Here is a 16,376-nt window from a genome sequence, read left to right as displayed (position 1 = left end):
TCTATTTTTAAAACATTTTTTATGGATTGAACTAAAAAAACAAGAAAAATGGGACAGTGAAATTTAGACTAAAAAATGTAGCAAATAACCTACTTATTGCAGACTTGCTGTTGAGCATCAACAGCTGGTCTCTGCCTTCAATACTTTGCTCTTCAGCAGAGGCAAATTTACAGCATTCCATGAAGCATAGCATCGTAAGTAGTTCTGTAGAAAAGATGCAGATCGCAGATCCGAAGGCAGCAACATCAGTAGCAACAGTATCCCCAGACTGGAAACTACGCAATGGAATAAATGACGTAGAGGCACCTTCACCTTTCTGACATCTCCTATTCACCACTTCCACCTGTGTACTGTGCCAAGATGCTTTAGAATTCCTGAAGTATCAAAAGAATAGTTTTTTCTCATACCTTGGGAAAAGCCATGATGGCAGAGCTTGTAAGGGTCGACCTTCACTGGGACTTTTGTTCTTCAGAAATCGTAAAGTCCAAAACAAAGCACTGTGGTTTGATCTGTGAGTTATACTGCTGCTCTTGTTGTTTCTGGGACTGCTTTTGCTTCTCTTCTCCAGGAGATGCCATTTTTTGGCTTTTGGTTCAATCCAGAAACAGTTTGCAAACACCGAAAAAGTCAGCAGAGACTGGAGAGGATGTTAATGGTCAGAAGAGCAACCATTTAATAACAGTGAGAGAGTGAGATAGTGGGAACTTCGTGAGAATACATTAAACTAATGACATTAGCCAATGAGATGTTGTTTCACTGTGAGTCACAGATACCATTTTTAGGTACAGTGGTATCACAACTCCTAGAAATGCAGACATTTCCCAAACAACTACAAGATATGAATGGCAGCATTTGAGAAGTCATGACTAATGAAACATCTGCTGCCATAAGAAATGCATGGCAGGGCCACAAGTTATAGTTTACTCGGTAAAATATTTCAGAGGTCTTTTGTTTTTTAAATGTTAGTTTTTTATTTTATTTCAACACCTAGCTACAGCATCACTTTAACCTTTTGCTTTTTTCAGTGAGAAAATAAACTGTCAGCATTTATTAGAAAGCCTATCTGAAAGGAAATCTAGGTAATAATAAAAGAGCAGGAGAAACAATCATGCAAAATAACCAAAGACTAACTTAACAAAACTGCGCCACCTAAACGTGCTTCAATACTCTTGGGTTTTCAGGATGTCTTTTACTAAATCAAGGAAGATGAGATGATGGTAACAAAAGCAGGATCCAGAAGGCTTAACATTGAGTTCTGACAAACGTGGCACCCCAAATTTCAGCAAGCATTGATAAGTACAAGCCTCAGCAAGGCCCGCTAGTGCAAAGGGCTCGCCCTTTTGCGTACGAAGTCCTCAGACTATAGAAAGAAATTGGCACGGAAACTGGAAATACAAAAACGTAGTTTAATAAACCTTTAAAGGTGGTCCTACAGCCTACACAACACTCTACAGCATTGTACAGGGTAGCACAAAGAACTCAGGCACATAGCCCCCTTTTATACACAAAGAAGGGGTTCATAAGTAGGCGAGTACAACTCAGAGCATGATTTACGACCATATATGGACATTTCTGAACATGATCAATACATAGGTGGAGTTAACGGTTCTTGAAGCCCGCGAAAAGCACATTCCTATCTACGCTAATCAAAGACAGATGTGACTCTTACTGAGCATGCGCTAAACACTTAGCTTGATCTTAAGGGCGACTAGCGAAGAGGTAGGACTCGTCACATGGAGGGGCACATGGCAATGTGTAGCATACAAGATGGAGGACATGAGAACAAGATGGAGTCTGACCATTACGACAGTTTAAGCGGGAAATGCAACAAGTGCATTACGATATTATGTCTTTAGCTAATGCTTAACATTATCGCTGTTTTATTTACAACAGCATGATATACAAAATCAACTGGCATTGAAACGTCAATCACATCGTCCCAGAAATGAAATTATCCCTCAACATTGACCCAGGTTACAAGAATCATAAGAGATGAATCGCATCTTGGGTAGAGTGAGAGTGACACTTCTTGCGTTTGTGCCCCCCGGAACACAGAGCACACAGAATACCCATATAGAACATGTTAAAGAATTTTACAGAGGGTATCTTTTATTCCTCATTCCCGGTGGAACCAATGGAGTGTCGAACAGCACAAATAGGTGCACATCTATAGCTTGAAAAGTTATGAGGTACTAAAATAGCACTTAAAAATAAAAATAATTACCCAAAACAATATCAACTGCAAGATATAGACTTGCACATAATTGACAATGTAAGCAAATATGGATTGGAATAGTAAATCAATTCTCCCATGACAATGTTGTGTATGTTAATAATTTGGAGTATAGTATTCCACGTCAATATTATCGTAGTTGATATAGTGCCATACACATTTCCACCCCACAAGGCTTGATGTACATTGTTGGCACATCAGTTAAAATTATACACACTAAAATGTCTACAAAATGAATTGTTAGGTTATATTGTGTAGACCATGGATTGCATATCATTGCTATGCATTAGACATGATCACTTATGGTAAGTAATTTTTATTTGCCTAGTTAATTACAAACATTGCAGTACAAACATAAACTTTAAAAATAAATCTGCATGCATTGATAAAACAGTATATCTTAATCGCAGTTTTACGATCCTTTTTTTTTTAAATCATAAAAAAATTAAGGGTGGGCGGCCAGCTACGCTCCGTGCACGGAGTGTGCGTAGTGCCGCCTACTCCGCATTTTGCGGAGCGGGCGTAGCCAGGCGGCACTATGCACGCTCCGCAGACGGAGCATAGCTGGCCGCCACCCGCCTCCCTCCCGCCCTCCCTAAATACTTTCAATTAAAGGAGTCAAATAATTAAAACGCACTTACCTTGCCCGCCGCTGCCCGCCGCGTCCCCGGGGCTCGCTATCTTCCGTCTTCCGTCTTCTTTACTAATGCGCATGCGCGGGCGGCCACGCATGCGCATTTCTCACGAGAAAATGCGCATGCGCGGCCGCCCGCGCATGCGCATTAGTAAAGAAGACGGAAGATAGCGAGCCCCGGGGACGCGGCGGGCAGCGGCGGGCAAGGTAAGTGCGTTTTAATTATTTGACTCCTTTAATTGAAAGTATTTAGGGAGGGCGGGAGGGAGGCGGGTGGCGGGGCTGGCGGCCAGTGGTGTTTGCGGAGTGGGGCTACGCGGAGTGCGGAGGTGGGCGTAGTTTCTCGCCCACTTCGCGTAGCTCCGCGAAGCCCCACTCCGCCCAGGGTTCACTTTTTTCAGTGATCTTAAGTAAACATAGATACAGTTTTGTAAACCCAGTATATCATAAATCACTATTTTTTTCCCTTTTTAAAGTCATAAAATGTATACTTTTTAGCGACCTTAAGTAGAAATAAGAGCAGTTTTGTGTTGTACTATTATCTAAACGGCAATTAAGAGTCAAGTCTTGGCATTTTCCTTTCCACCACCTTCATAAACTTCACAAAATTACAGTTCAGCTGTAGATCAAGGGGTGCAAAGCAGGCAAGAACTGCTTGTCTTCGTGTGCGTATCCCAAGCAGGTTGTCACAGGGGCATATCAAATACAGCATATCCTCTGGCGCTGTACCATATAACCGACAAAGGGAGCCCAACTTATCCCTTAGCCAGTGTGGAAAATGCCTGATACAGGGTAACAGGCCCAACCTATACTTTAGAAACTTCATTTTAACTGATTTAGAATAGCTCAGTTCAAGGTAGCTTTGTGGTGCTTGTGTGGGATACGAGTTCAGGGTCATCCAACCGTGTGACCTTCTCGTGAGGGGTGCCTTGTTTTCAACCCATGAAAGATGTTTGATTGTTTTCCTAACCAATTATTTAAGTTTTCTATGGTTAGTGGGGGTATCCCAAAGCTGATTTAAGCCAATATTCGCCAAGCTGCTTTTAAGATACTTGGCAGATGGTGAGGCTGAATGTTGCTCTAACTCCATCCATAAATAATCATTTTGAGTTCATTGTTTGGATTTTGGAATTTTTCCCAGGTAGTTATGAACGCCCCCTGTCTTGCCAGGAGCTGCTTCTGAACGCCAAACTCAAGCCTGATTTGAGCTGCTGAAGTTTGTTTGGGCAAGTTAAAAATAATCCTGTATGCAGCTATAACTGTACTATAGAGTCTTTGCATCTCTGCCTCTCTGTACTTCGCTCCCGTACGTAATTGTTGGCAGTAGTTATGCTCGTATTACTTGTACCAGTGGAAGGGGAGATGGGCCAGTAAGTTTGCTGTTAAGCACTTTTAAAGAGATTGCTAAGGCAAGGCCTTTGCCTCTGATGCTGGTCTTCTGTACAGTAAATTTACCAGTGTTATCTATTTTACACCTAGATATGTATATACTGGCGTATCCTCAAAATGAGCACTGTTCCAAAACCATGTAGACTATTTTCTCCTATTCTTGCTGATTGTCGTTGACTGTGTTTTCTCCAGGTTTATGGTAAGTTTGTTTGCTTCAGAGTAGCACTGTGTAGCATTCACAAGGTGTTGTAGCCATATTTTTGTGTGGCTGAATAGGACTATGTCGTCCACATAGAGAATACACTGTAATAATAGCCTTCCTAACTTGGGGGCGTGAGAGTTACAGCTACTTAGGATCGGGATAAGGTCACCTAGAAACAAATTGAATAATGTGGGGGCTAAAACACAACCCTGTTTGAGGCCTTTGTTGGTTGGTATGCATCTTGAAAAAAGTGATCCGTCACCCAATTTTAGCTGGACCCATGTCTTCGTGTGAAGGTTGATCAGCAAGTCTAACAGAGGCCTTGGTATCCCCCAACCATTCAATTTGGACCACAAAATGTTTCGATGTATGTGGTCAAAGACAGCTTTATAGTTCATACAACAGAAATGAATGGGCATTTTGGTTGAGTCAGCCTTGTCTATTAACATACCCATAGTTAGGATATTAGTTATGGTCCCAACTGATTTAGCAAAGCCAGTCTGATTAACCAGAATTAGGGATTTCTCTGTAGCCCAGGCCTGCAGCTCCTCAAAGTGTGCCTGCAAAGTACTTGGCCTTGTTGTCCATTAGGGCCACTAATCGATAATTTTGTGAAAGAGACTTGTCCCCAGACTTAAAAATTGGAGAGATGATTGAGCCCTTCCAGGAGCTGGGCAATCTCTTAAAGTGTCTTATTTCCAGGAATAAAGGCTTAAGCGCTGTTGCCCATTCATTCTCATCTTGTTTATAGAAGATGGGCAGAATTCCGTTCTGGCCTGGCGCCCCTTCTCTTCTTCCTTTTTTAATTTGGCGCTTAATGATGTTTTATGTATAGGAGAATCCGTCATTTGTGGTTAAAGTTTGACCTTCTGGATTGCTGGCGCCCCACTGGAACGACTGTAATTTATTTTTAACAGAGCTTTTTATCACATTGCCAGTTTTTGTCTCCAGTTTGAAATCCATGTCCAGATTAAAATAATTCCTAAGCTTGCTTACCCATACTTCTTCGGTAATCTTATAGGAAACTCTGTCATGCATAGGTCTTATAAAGTGGTTTATAGTTTTCCAAAAACTTGCTCCATTGTTCTGTTTGGTGTCAGCGTGTAATTTTGCCCACATATTGTCCTCCACTGATCTGCTGGCGTCCCATTTTGTTTTTTTCGCCTTTTGTCTCCGTTAGAGATCATGTTTCATAAAATCCATAGGACTATACCGGAGTTGTCTCATTGTATGATAAATTAATTTTTTTATACACCTCTGCTTCTCTTTAGACTCGTGTAAAGTGTAATTTGTTGCTGTGGCATGATTGGATTTCAGTCTTGGATCTTTTAGCGTACGCTGCCATAGATGTAAAGTGTCCCCCTTTCTAAACTTCATTAGATCCAGTTCTAGCATTGAAATGCTGCTTTACCTTTTCCTGTATGATTTGGTCCGTTGCTGCTGAATACTTAATCCTTTTGTAGTTGATAGTATAAACTGACTCTTTCAGCACCAAGAATGACTCGAATTTTGGCTTGCTAATTTTAAGGACAATTTCTTGGGGACAGTGATCGCTATCAGCTTTTTCACCTATCTGCAATGACATGGTATGTTGAAATAAAGGTAGTGAGATAAGTGTAATCCAATAGAGAGTTAATTCTTGTTGAGTGAAATGTAGAGGCTTGGGGATTATCTCCAGCAACTCTTCCATTTAATGCTCTGATGTTGAAAAATTTGAGGTCCTCTAATATCTGCTTACCTAATTTGGTTTGTTTGGAAACTTGCGGCTTCCCTTGTGATGGTATATTCCAAGCTGAATTTTGTCATCTGACGAGATCCCCATGAGATTTGAATTAAAGTTCCGGTGAGCATAAGATCTGTTGTAGGTCTTTCCCTAATACTCTCCTCCACGCAATTGCATAATTTTTTCACTGCCTTTGCTTTCCTTTTTGAATGGATATAGGCATTGATCACGGTAAGGTCTATTCCTGATTTCAGTTGTGAGATAAGAAGGTTTATTACCACTGCTTCTAAAGTGGTTGGTCCAACTTCCTTGACCACATGGGCACTTGTGGCCGATATATAGGTTACTAGACCCCCTTGAAGGTGGCCGTAATTTGTCATCCTTATTGCACTGGTAAAGAAGCGCAAAAAACCCAGAAGGTGGGGGGGGGGTCTGCTTGCCATGTTTCTTGTAGTGCTATAATGTCAAAGGATCTTATATAGCTAACAAAATCTATGTCAGACATTTTGGAGGCTAGACCATTGACGTTCCATGAACATATTCGTAATTGATTATGCTTACTTGATCTTAGATGTACGTCGGTATGTCAATTTGTATGTTGATTCATTGTTCTGGTGATCCATCTTAGTTCAGGAGATCCTGTTGGTGATGACACACTGATTTGGATGCTTCTTGTGATGCTAGGATGTTGCTAATTTCTTGTTCCGCATTTCTCCACTGCACCTCTGAGCACCGATATTCCAGGTCTGTTTACAGAACCCTGCGCTCCCATTGTTGCTGCCGGTGTTAATAATTCTAGATATCCTGGCTTCATATAGGGAGTTATTGTTATCCCCCAATGTTTGAATGTGTGAGCCTCTGCAAAATTTTTTTGTGCTATTGATGACGTGGCCCATGTTGCTTTCGTTTTTTCAGTGCCCGTTCCGTCGCCATCTATGAGTTTGATTAAAGACAGATCTAAAATTGTCACTTCTTCTAAAGGTGGAATATGCGATAGAAGCCACAGAATATTACCTCTATTCAGTATATCGTGTCTACCTTTCGAGATATAATCCGGACTGAGCCATATAGCGTTTGTTGCGTTCCTTAATACCTCTGAGCTCCTGGTAGGCTCCTATCCTTGTGTTGCTGTTAATGGTGCCTGATAGATGGAAGCTTCAACTTCGTCTCTCACTTTTTGGTGAATTGCTTCTTGTCTTAGTGTTGGTAGTTGGCCATTCACTCCACGTCTGGGGACATCTGGCGTGGTTCTCAGTTCTTTTACGGGTGCCTGCATTACTGGTCTCTGGTTGGCCCTTGTCATATGGTTACTAAGTTTCTATATATTGTGTTAAGTTAGCATGTGCTTATTAAATGTTTAAACGCCATATTTTCTTTCTGCTTCGGTTTGCACACGACACCTAATTGTTATTGTAGCTTTCAACCTAGATGAAAGATGTGATTTATTTGAGAATAATATGTTATTGCCCTGGTATCAGTCGTGCTTGGTACACTTGGTACAACTGTCTGCACACTGAGAACTGCACACTCTCAGAATAACCTAACACAAGGTTGCTGAAGGCCTGATCCTCGCACCACGTTAGTCATAACACAAATAATGTTTCTGCCAACATTTGGCTCTACGTGGGTTTAAGATACAGTTACAGGGAATGAATCAACACACTTGATGCTGAGCATGCAGAGAGCTGGTAGCGGTTGATGTGATCTCCTCCTACTGAGAATTAAAGGTATGGGTCCGCCCTGCTAAGAACCCAGATGAGACCTTCTTAGATATTATATAATATGCTAATTAGGGTGCGCGAAATATAGGTGATACAGAATTCTATAGATTTTTGCATCATAAAATGCTATCACCTTTTGCTTACTATGGATTAGTGACTATGCTGCTGACTCTGATTTTTATAATATATATATTGATATTATACAAGATACTGCGTTTGAGAATGCTGCATTGAAAAATAAACAATTCAAACTTGCACGTGTATTCTTTGCCTCCCAGTTTCGGTTTGGAATGATAATATAACGAAAGAGTGTTCATGTGTTCCACGATACCTGAGGTACTCTAAGTTCATGTTCTGGATTGTCTAAGTTATTACTACCGATGAGACACTGTAGCTAGCTTGGTAAGGGGATTTCTGAAACAAAGGTGAGTTGTGGGTCACCCTAACTCACCCAGGTTCTAGATCTCTGTGCACAGTTCTGTGGGAGAACGGAAACCCTGCTACATGGCGCCCATACGTTGATTGGCCTTATATCATGACACTCGAGTAGTATATCATTCAAACCTTAACGCCTACATTCCCGTTTCCGGAAAACGGCAGTGTCGGAAATACCTACCTATTTTGAAATAGGTCTTTTTCAAGCTTGAATCTATCTAAAACGGTTTCTTTGAATTACTACCCAGTTGTGCTACAAATTATTCTTTGTGTTTTCATTTTCCTGTGCTGACATGGCTCAAGCCGTGGACATCCCGCAGCATAGTCGCATTGCGGTGCGTGACCATTTGCGGATGTATGATGTTCCTCTGGAAGGCTTGGCTGTGGTTCTGGTGGTGAGTGCGGAACATGCTTACCCGTACGAACTGTTTTATTCGTGGGTGACATTTCCGGCAGTAGACGCTAATTCTGGTGTGTTCCACTCATACACTGCTTCGGATGTACCGGTTGCGTACGCTCCGTACAGGGCACTGGAAGTTCCTATTGACGCTTGGCAGCATGGAGTTTGGTTTGGTGGCGCCCTACCGCACGCTTTGACCGCTCCGAGGTTAGGTCCTTTGTCCATTCCGGGCACTCCTTGGCCCGCTTTGGCTGGATTTACTCCTCACCCTCGACGTGCCACTTGTAACGTGGCTGATCTGCGGCGGCTTCATGAAGTCGCGGTGGAAGTGATTAGAGCGCTTGTTCATTACACTAGCTGTAATGTTCAAGACGCGGCCCCTAGGGGTGCACAGCTTCGTGCAGAACATGCTTGTCTGAAAATCAATCCGGTCATGGTTAATTCCGTGATGGGTAAAAAGCCCCAGGACAAGGATGATTTTCCGTTCTGGCTTGCTGAGAAATTCGGCCAGCTGGAAGCTGTGTTTCCCAACACGAGTCCGGGTGATAAACACCGGATTCTTACACTAAGTTTGCCGAAAGATTTGGCTCCTGAACTTGTTGACTGTGAGACCTGGGGCAAGACTTTTGCAGCGGTCTATTCGAGGTGCTATGGCTCCCCGTCTGTGACCAATCTAGGTGGGGTCCTTAAACGTGTTCAAGAGGAACACGGACCGGAGTCGGCTGTTGAATTGGGTATGCGCCTGTGTGGCTCCTTTGATGTGGTTTGCGATCTGATCCTTGCGAATGTCAAGGGGGATGCAGTGAACTTTCAAGTTGCTAACGAATTAGCGTTGGTTCCCGAGGCCGAACGACCCAGACGGTTAGCAAGGATAATTGTAGCTGCTTACAAAATGGTTGGCCGCAATGCAATGGGGGTTAAAGCTTTTCCTGATAAGGAGAAGAAGCAGCCCCAGGGTCAGACATCGGAAACTAGTGGTCAACAAAAGTCCAAGAAACAAAATTGGCCTAAAAAGCAGAATCAGGGTAAGCAACAACAACAACAAACACAGGTTTCTGCTCCTGCGTCTCCGTTGCCTGCGCAGTCGGATCGTGTTTATGAATTGCGCGACCGCGCAATGATTAAATCGCCTGAGAGGTTTCAGGCTTCTGACCAACGCTCTCCTCGTTCCTTTCAGGACTCATCGGCTCCGTCAACCGGTGGTGGAGGGGGCGGCAGGGGCCGGGGTGGCCAGCAAGGACGTGGTCAGCCCCGCCCGCGTGCCGGTGGAGATCAGCAGGAAGGCTCTACGCCCAAGAGACCACAGTTTGCCACGAAGAAAGTCGCTGCCCTGACCGCGCATCGTTATGCCCCAGATAGTGAGAACGTGGCTTCGGAATCTGACGTGGGCTCTGACCTTGCTGGACAGCGCAGCAGAGATTACCATAGTGAGAGAGGCCCTCCGTCCACTGTTGAAGGTGACAGCGACTGATTCTTATGTTGTGATTGAAACTGCTGATACGCATGTTGCTCCCCCTGAACGTCTTTTTGAAATTGTCCTGCTAATTGAAGGTGACATGCAGCGAACTGTAAAAGGGGTATTTTGGGAAAATCTCTTGTCTACGTATGACATTTTGCTTTCGGAGGCTGACTGGCCCCCACCTTTTGTTCTCGCAGCTCCGCGAGGGGAGGAGGTAATCCTACCCAGCTTCGCGCACACTGTGCCGAGAGTGGAGGCGCTGCATTTTGCAGAAGAGTGGGCTCTGGCGCTTGCGCCGGCTGTGTACCGCAATCAGTGTGGCTGGGATAAATTGTCACCAAGCCACGAGATTCCTTTACGGTCTCAACCACAGCCTCAACCTCAATATCCCATATGGCGTGAAGCCAAAGCTTCAGTCGCGGCTATCCTTGAACAGTTGGAATATCAAGGTGTAATTGAAACGTGTGTGTCACTGATGAATAACCCCCTTTTTACTGTGAACAAGCCAGACAGCTCATATTGTTTGGTTTTGGATTATAGGCATTTGAACTTGCATTGCCGTAACTGCGCAGTACAGAATACTCATGGCTCTGCGTTAGTGAATAGTCTTGAGCGTAAACGGTTCAAAACCACGCTTGACATTTCCAATGGTTTTTATGCCCATAGATTAGACGGTCTAAGTTCCCAATGGACCAGTTTTACATGCGGCGGTGTGCAAAAAATGTTTAGGCGACTCCCAATGGGCTACAAGAACAGTCCTGGAGTATTTTCCGCACGCATTGTCTCTCTTCTGGAGAGCTTCGACCCAGTTGCTTGTTCGTATGTGGATGACATTTATCTCACAGACGACGATCTTTGGGAGCATCTGTGTCGGGTAAATAGCATAATTTGTAACTTTGCTGACATAGGTTACAAGTTTAACTTTGCAAAATCGCACATTGCAGAGTACACAGTGTTGTTTCTTGGTTACGAGCTTAACAACAAAGGGAAGGGTTTAGCACCCCACTTCCTGGAGAAATGCGCACAGTTGCGCTCTCCGACAACACTGAAAAAATTACAATCTCTACTGGGCTCTCTGAATTTCGGGAGGACATACATTCCGGAATATGCCCAGCGTATCAAGCCTTTGTATGCTTTGATACAACCATCTTTTTCCAAATCATGCTGGCTGCCTGAGCATTCGGCCATTCTGCAGTCTTTGCAGGCTGATTTGCTCGCTTCTGAATACTTACAGACTCGTGATAACCAGACCAACCTGGTGATAAGAATTATCCCTGGGGCGGTGGGTTTCACGTACCTGACTTTTAATGAAGGAGACACAGTACCTATTGCTTACAAGTCACACTTGTACACTTCGGCTGAATTGCGGTTTTCCACTGTGGAGAAAGTTTTAACGGCTGTGCAGATGGCAATTCTTAAGGAACGTGCCCTGTCACAAGGAAAGCGCATGTTGGTTGTTACCCCGTGTCCTGCCTTAGAGGCGGTTACGAAAGCCAGTGTACCTAATTCCAAAGCTTTGCACCCTCGGTGGATTCAATGGGCGGCATCCTTGACGTCCCAGGATGTCACGTTTATTTTTGACGCCACTTTACGGTCGCAGGAGTATTTACAGTATGAATTTGTTCATCCTGCTCCATTAGCAATGCGGCCGTTGGAGGATTTCCATTGCATCATTTACACTGATGGTTCGGCGCAGGTTGCGCATGGCTCTAAACATGCCTACGTTTCCGCTTGCGCCATTGTGGTCGGGGCCATGGTGAACGATGAGTTCAAGTCCAGTGTCGTGCATACGCAGACGCTTGGGGACTGCACCGCACAATTAGCAGAGCTTCGTGCACTGATGCTTGCATTGGAGTACGCTGATCCTAGTGGGACGACTTTGATCGTAAGTGATTCTTACTACTGTGTCCAGTCTTACAATGAGAACTTGTTCTTTTGGATTCAAAATGAATTTCGCGATTCCAAAGGTAGCACAATAAAACATAAAATGATCTGGGTCCGAGTGGCGGAAATGAAAGAGAAGCTGCCACTCGTGTTTGTGATTCATACTCTCGGTCATCAGCGCGTGGGGGTCCACGCTGTTGGCAACTCGCTTGCTGATGAAGCAGCGAAGTCAGCGGTATCAAAATACTTAGTTGCAGCGGTCACGAGGTCCAAAAGCAAAATAGATGATGACATCTTGGCAGCAGTTGCTGCAACGGAGAAGGGAAGTAAATATCCTGCGGAGTTCCCTTCTAAATACACATACCACTTAAGTCCCGATAAGGTTCCTTATGTGAAAATCCCTGAAGTTGGCGAACGTCTAGTTCCCAACTCGGATCGCAGAGCTGCTTTGATTACAGCAGCGCATGAAGGTGTGGCGTCTGCGCATGCGGGCGTCTCAGCCACTGTAACTCAGCTACAACAGAGGTTCTGGTGGCGGGGACTGTATAAACAGACGCGCGATTATGTCCTTCAATGTGACATTTGCCAGCAGATTAAGCCTTCAACTGCTGCGCGTCCGCTTCAGACACAGTTGTACATCTCGAATAAACCACTTGGATGCGTTTATTTGGATCACTGCGGTCCATTTTCTTCTGATACTGCGTATAAGTACATCTTAGTAGCAGTTGATTCATGCACACGCTTTGTGTGGGTATGGCCACATCGGAGCACTGATTCACGTACTGTCATTAAGGATTTGCGAGTCTTTGTGGGAATTTTTGCCTGTGGTACCTTCCATTCGGATCAGGGTCCGGCTTTTGCCTCTAAGGCGTATAAGGATGCTATGGTTTCGATGGGGGTCCAAGTCAAATTTTCGAGTCCCTACAGACCTGAGGGTAATAGTGTAGTTGAACGAATGAACCGCGACTTAAAGCAATCTTTGACAGCTCGAGTTATAGGCACTGGCAGAAACTGGTTAGCCCACCTCATAGGCGTGCAGCGTGCGCTTAATAATCTCCCTAGAAGGTCTCTGGGTGGGCGGACCCCATACGAAATGCTCTTTGGTATCTGACCTCGATGGGCTAGACAGCAAGGCCCAGGCCACGGCCTTTGACGTAGATGAACATTGCAATGTTTTACAGAATCTACAAAAGACCAGAGACAGTCTTGCAAAGGAACATTTGCCCTCCACATCGGATGATGCGCTGCAGATCCCGGTAGTTGGCTGGCTACCCCAAGTTGGAGAACTGGTTCGAGAGAAGATCGATAACAAGAAAGAGTTTGGTCCCTCATATCGTGCACCGGTTCGAGTTCTTGGAGTGAAGGGCACAAGAACAGTCATTTTACCACCACTTCCAGGTCGTAAGGAAAACAGATTTATTTCTATTGACAATGTCAAGACACACAGGGTGGCCGATTCTTCATAGCATGACACCGGCTGTATCCTGTCCTTCCATGGTGAGGCACTCTGTGCTGGCTATTACATCTGGTGCAGAACAGGAGGTGTCCCTCGAGATGCCTGCCATATCCAGTCCTTTATTAAATACTATTCCTGATACTAACATTGATGAGCTAAACTACACTTATCCTGCTGATTTATCGATGCCTGATTTACAGACCCGTTTGGCAGGCCAGTCCAGATTCTCTTTTGACTCTGTTTCGGAACCTTCAAAGAAACCCACAAACATTGCAAGATATGCCACGTTGTTTAAAAAACATTTTTTAATTCCGCCTTGGACATACATTTGGTTGATCCTATTTTCATTCTATCTTTTTATGTCAATTGGTTTTGTGTTTTATTTTTTCCGCCTAATTGATGGTCACTACGTTAAAGAAAGAACAGGAATTCGGTACCTTAATGGAACATTGGCCCCTCTTTCCTCTTCACATTCTGCACACAGACTGAAACGAAACTTAAATACAGTTAACATTACTGCTTGGCCTGTCCTTGATGGGATTGTGTGGGATGCGGTTAGGTTTCAGATACATGGGCCCACTGAAGTGATTAATGTTCCAAATGTGCTTAGAGTAAACATGGGAGATGTAATTAAACAGAATATACGTTCTGATGATTGGGATATTCAGGCCGTAGAAGCATTATTCTCTGATTTAAAGTATTATGCTGCCTTTGATGCTGAGGATCTGTACACAGATTCTATTAATTATGGTGATTTGTTTTGTTTTCAACACTATGGTAATCATTTTTTACATAAGACAAATTCCAGGAGGGTTACTGTAAATTATACACAATGGGAACATTGCCCTACTCCATTTGGTGGCAGTTCCAATACGTTTCTGAAAAAATACACCTATTTTACAGACTTTAATCAATCTAATCCCGAGTCATTTTATTTTAAAATGACACAAAAGTCCATGTCCAAAGTTAGACTTACCAATACAAAATTGCTGTATTCGAAGTCCTTTCTAGACAGGTTGGCTGTAGATGGCTACGAGTTTTGGAAAGGAACAATTGACCTTAAATCGGTTTGGGGTACCAAAGATTGGCAGGTACAAGGCACTGAGGCTTTGCACCGTGCATGTCTCATCCCGAATCACATGTTGTTTTTAAATTCATCCATTTTCCAAACAACATGCTTTGGATTGGCTACTTCTAAAAAATTAAATACACCGACCATCCCAGATTTAGAGGAATATACAGGTTGGGGTAATTTTACTGATTTGTCCATTCAGGAGTTGCAAACTCTTTTACAAAATTTGTCCTTTAACGTTTCCAGTTTGGAATCTAAGGGTTGGCTGGTGTGGCATAGGAGTGCTGATTCTTGCCAACGCCGTTTTCTGGGTTTGGCTAAGGGGTTCACAAAAGTCAGACTCGATCCCCGTTTTGAAGAAGACTATACTGTCACGACTTATTCTGTGGGGAAGCTGTGTCAGAATTGGTTACAACATTCCACATTAGCTGCAGTTAAACTACATCTGTCTCTATTAAATGATAATGTGGATTTGAACGATTTTATAAAAGGCCCAGCTAAAGGTAGATCTAAACGATGGCTATATGCGATTTACAATGAAATTTGGAAAGTTACCCAGGTTGAGGCTGCTAAACGCCTGAGAGCTATTGATCAAGCAAATTTAGAGAAGGTGCTTGCAGTTGTTGATAACAGCATTAACACGCTTTCTTCCCGAATTTACACGTTAAACAATATTGTGTCTTCTGTTGTTGACATTGTACATGATGAAGTGTCCGTGTTATATCATGGTCAAAATCAATTGCGTTCTGTGATGCAGTTTGCTTGGACACTACAGACTCTTAAGTCTGGTCGAGTGCCATGGAATTTTATGAACGTCTCGTCACTATTTGCCCCATTTAATCTAACTGAAAAACAGCGCATGCTATCAATGAGAGATGCAACATTTTCTATGTTACATATTGAAAAATTAGAATCCCTGCCATTTTCTGTGGCTGAGGTGACTGCTGCTACATGGCTTATCCATGGTGTTATAACCTTACCTTTTGCTTTGTATAAATTTACAAATTGTATGAAATATATAGCCATTGGGCGATATGAACCATTAGGCAGTGCTTTCCTCCATGAGACATGGTCTTTACCATACACTTACAGATGCCTAAAGGAGGGAAATGAAGTGAATCTGAATGGTGAAGAATGTACACAGTCGCCTGACCGCTCACTAATATGCAGACACATCCAGTTGCATGGTTCTTGTAATCAGGACAAACCTAATTTGGCCTGTGTTTTGAAAGGGACACCATTTCCGGCAATAGTTCCCACGTTCACTTTGTTGTCCAACGGAAGTTATTTACTTTTAAATAACGAGTTTTGTTGTGGGTTAGAGGCTGGTATCGCTTATGTGGTTACCGTGTCAGAAAGGGTGGTTTGCTGCAAGAATGTGTTGTATCCACCCACGCATGGGAATTCAAAAGTTTTAATTTGGCCAAGAATACCAACCTTGAGAGCTGAGTTCAATGGTTTAGGCCGTATAAGAGCCCTATCGTCTCAAAAGCAGGTGGCCCTGAGCTCTGCCCGCGAAACTTATGTCCTTCACATAGCAAACACACGCACAGAAGTACAAGCACTTTTAAGTACTGATTTGCCGTTTCATTTCTGCGAGCTGGTTCATCAAATCTTCAATGCCTCCTCCACAACGAGCCTGGCTCATTTTTTTAAAATGGTTAGCAGTGGTCTCGTGACTACATTTGAAAAAGTATTTGGTATTATCCCTGCGTTCTTTCATTCTATATTTGCTAGCCTGTTTGGCGGATTTCCTGTTTTGCTGGCT

The sequence above is a fragment of the Lissotriton vulgaris genome, chromosome 3_1, assembly GCF_964263255.1.
Source record: "Lissotriton vulgaris chromosome 3_1, aLisVul1.2, whole genome shotgun sequence".
NCBI lineage: Eukaryota > Metazoa > Chordata > Amphibia > Caudata > Salamandridae > Lissotriton > Lissotriton vulgaris.
This window is presented reverse-complemented; position numbering follows the sequence as displayed.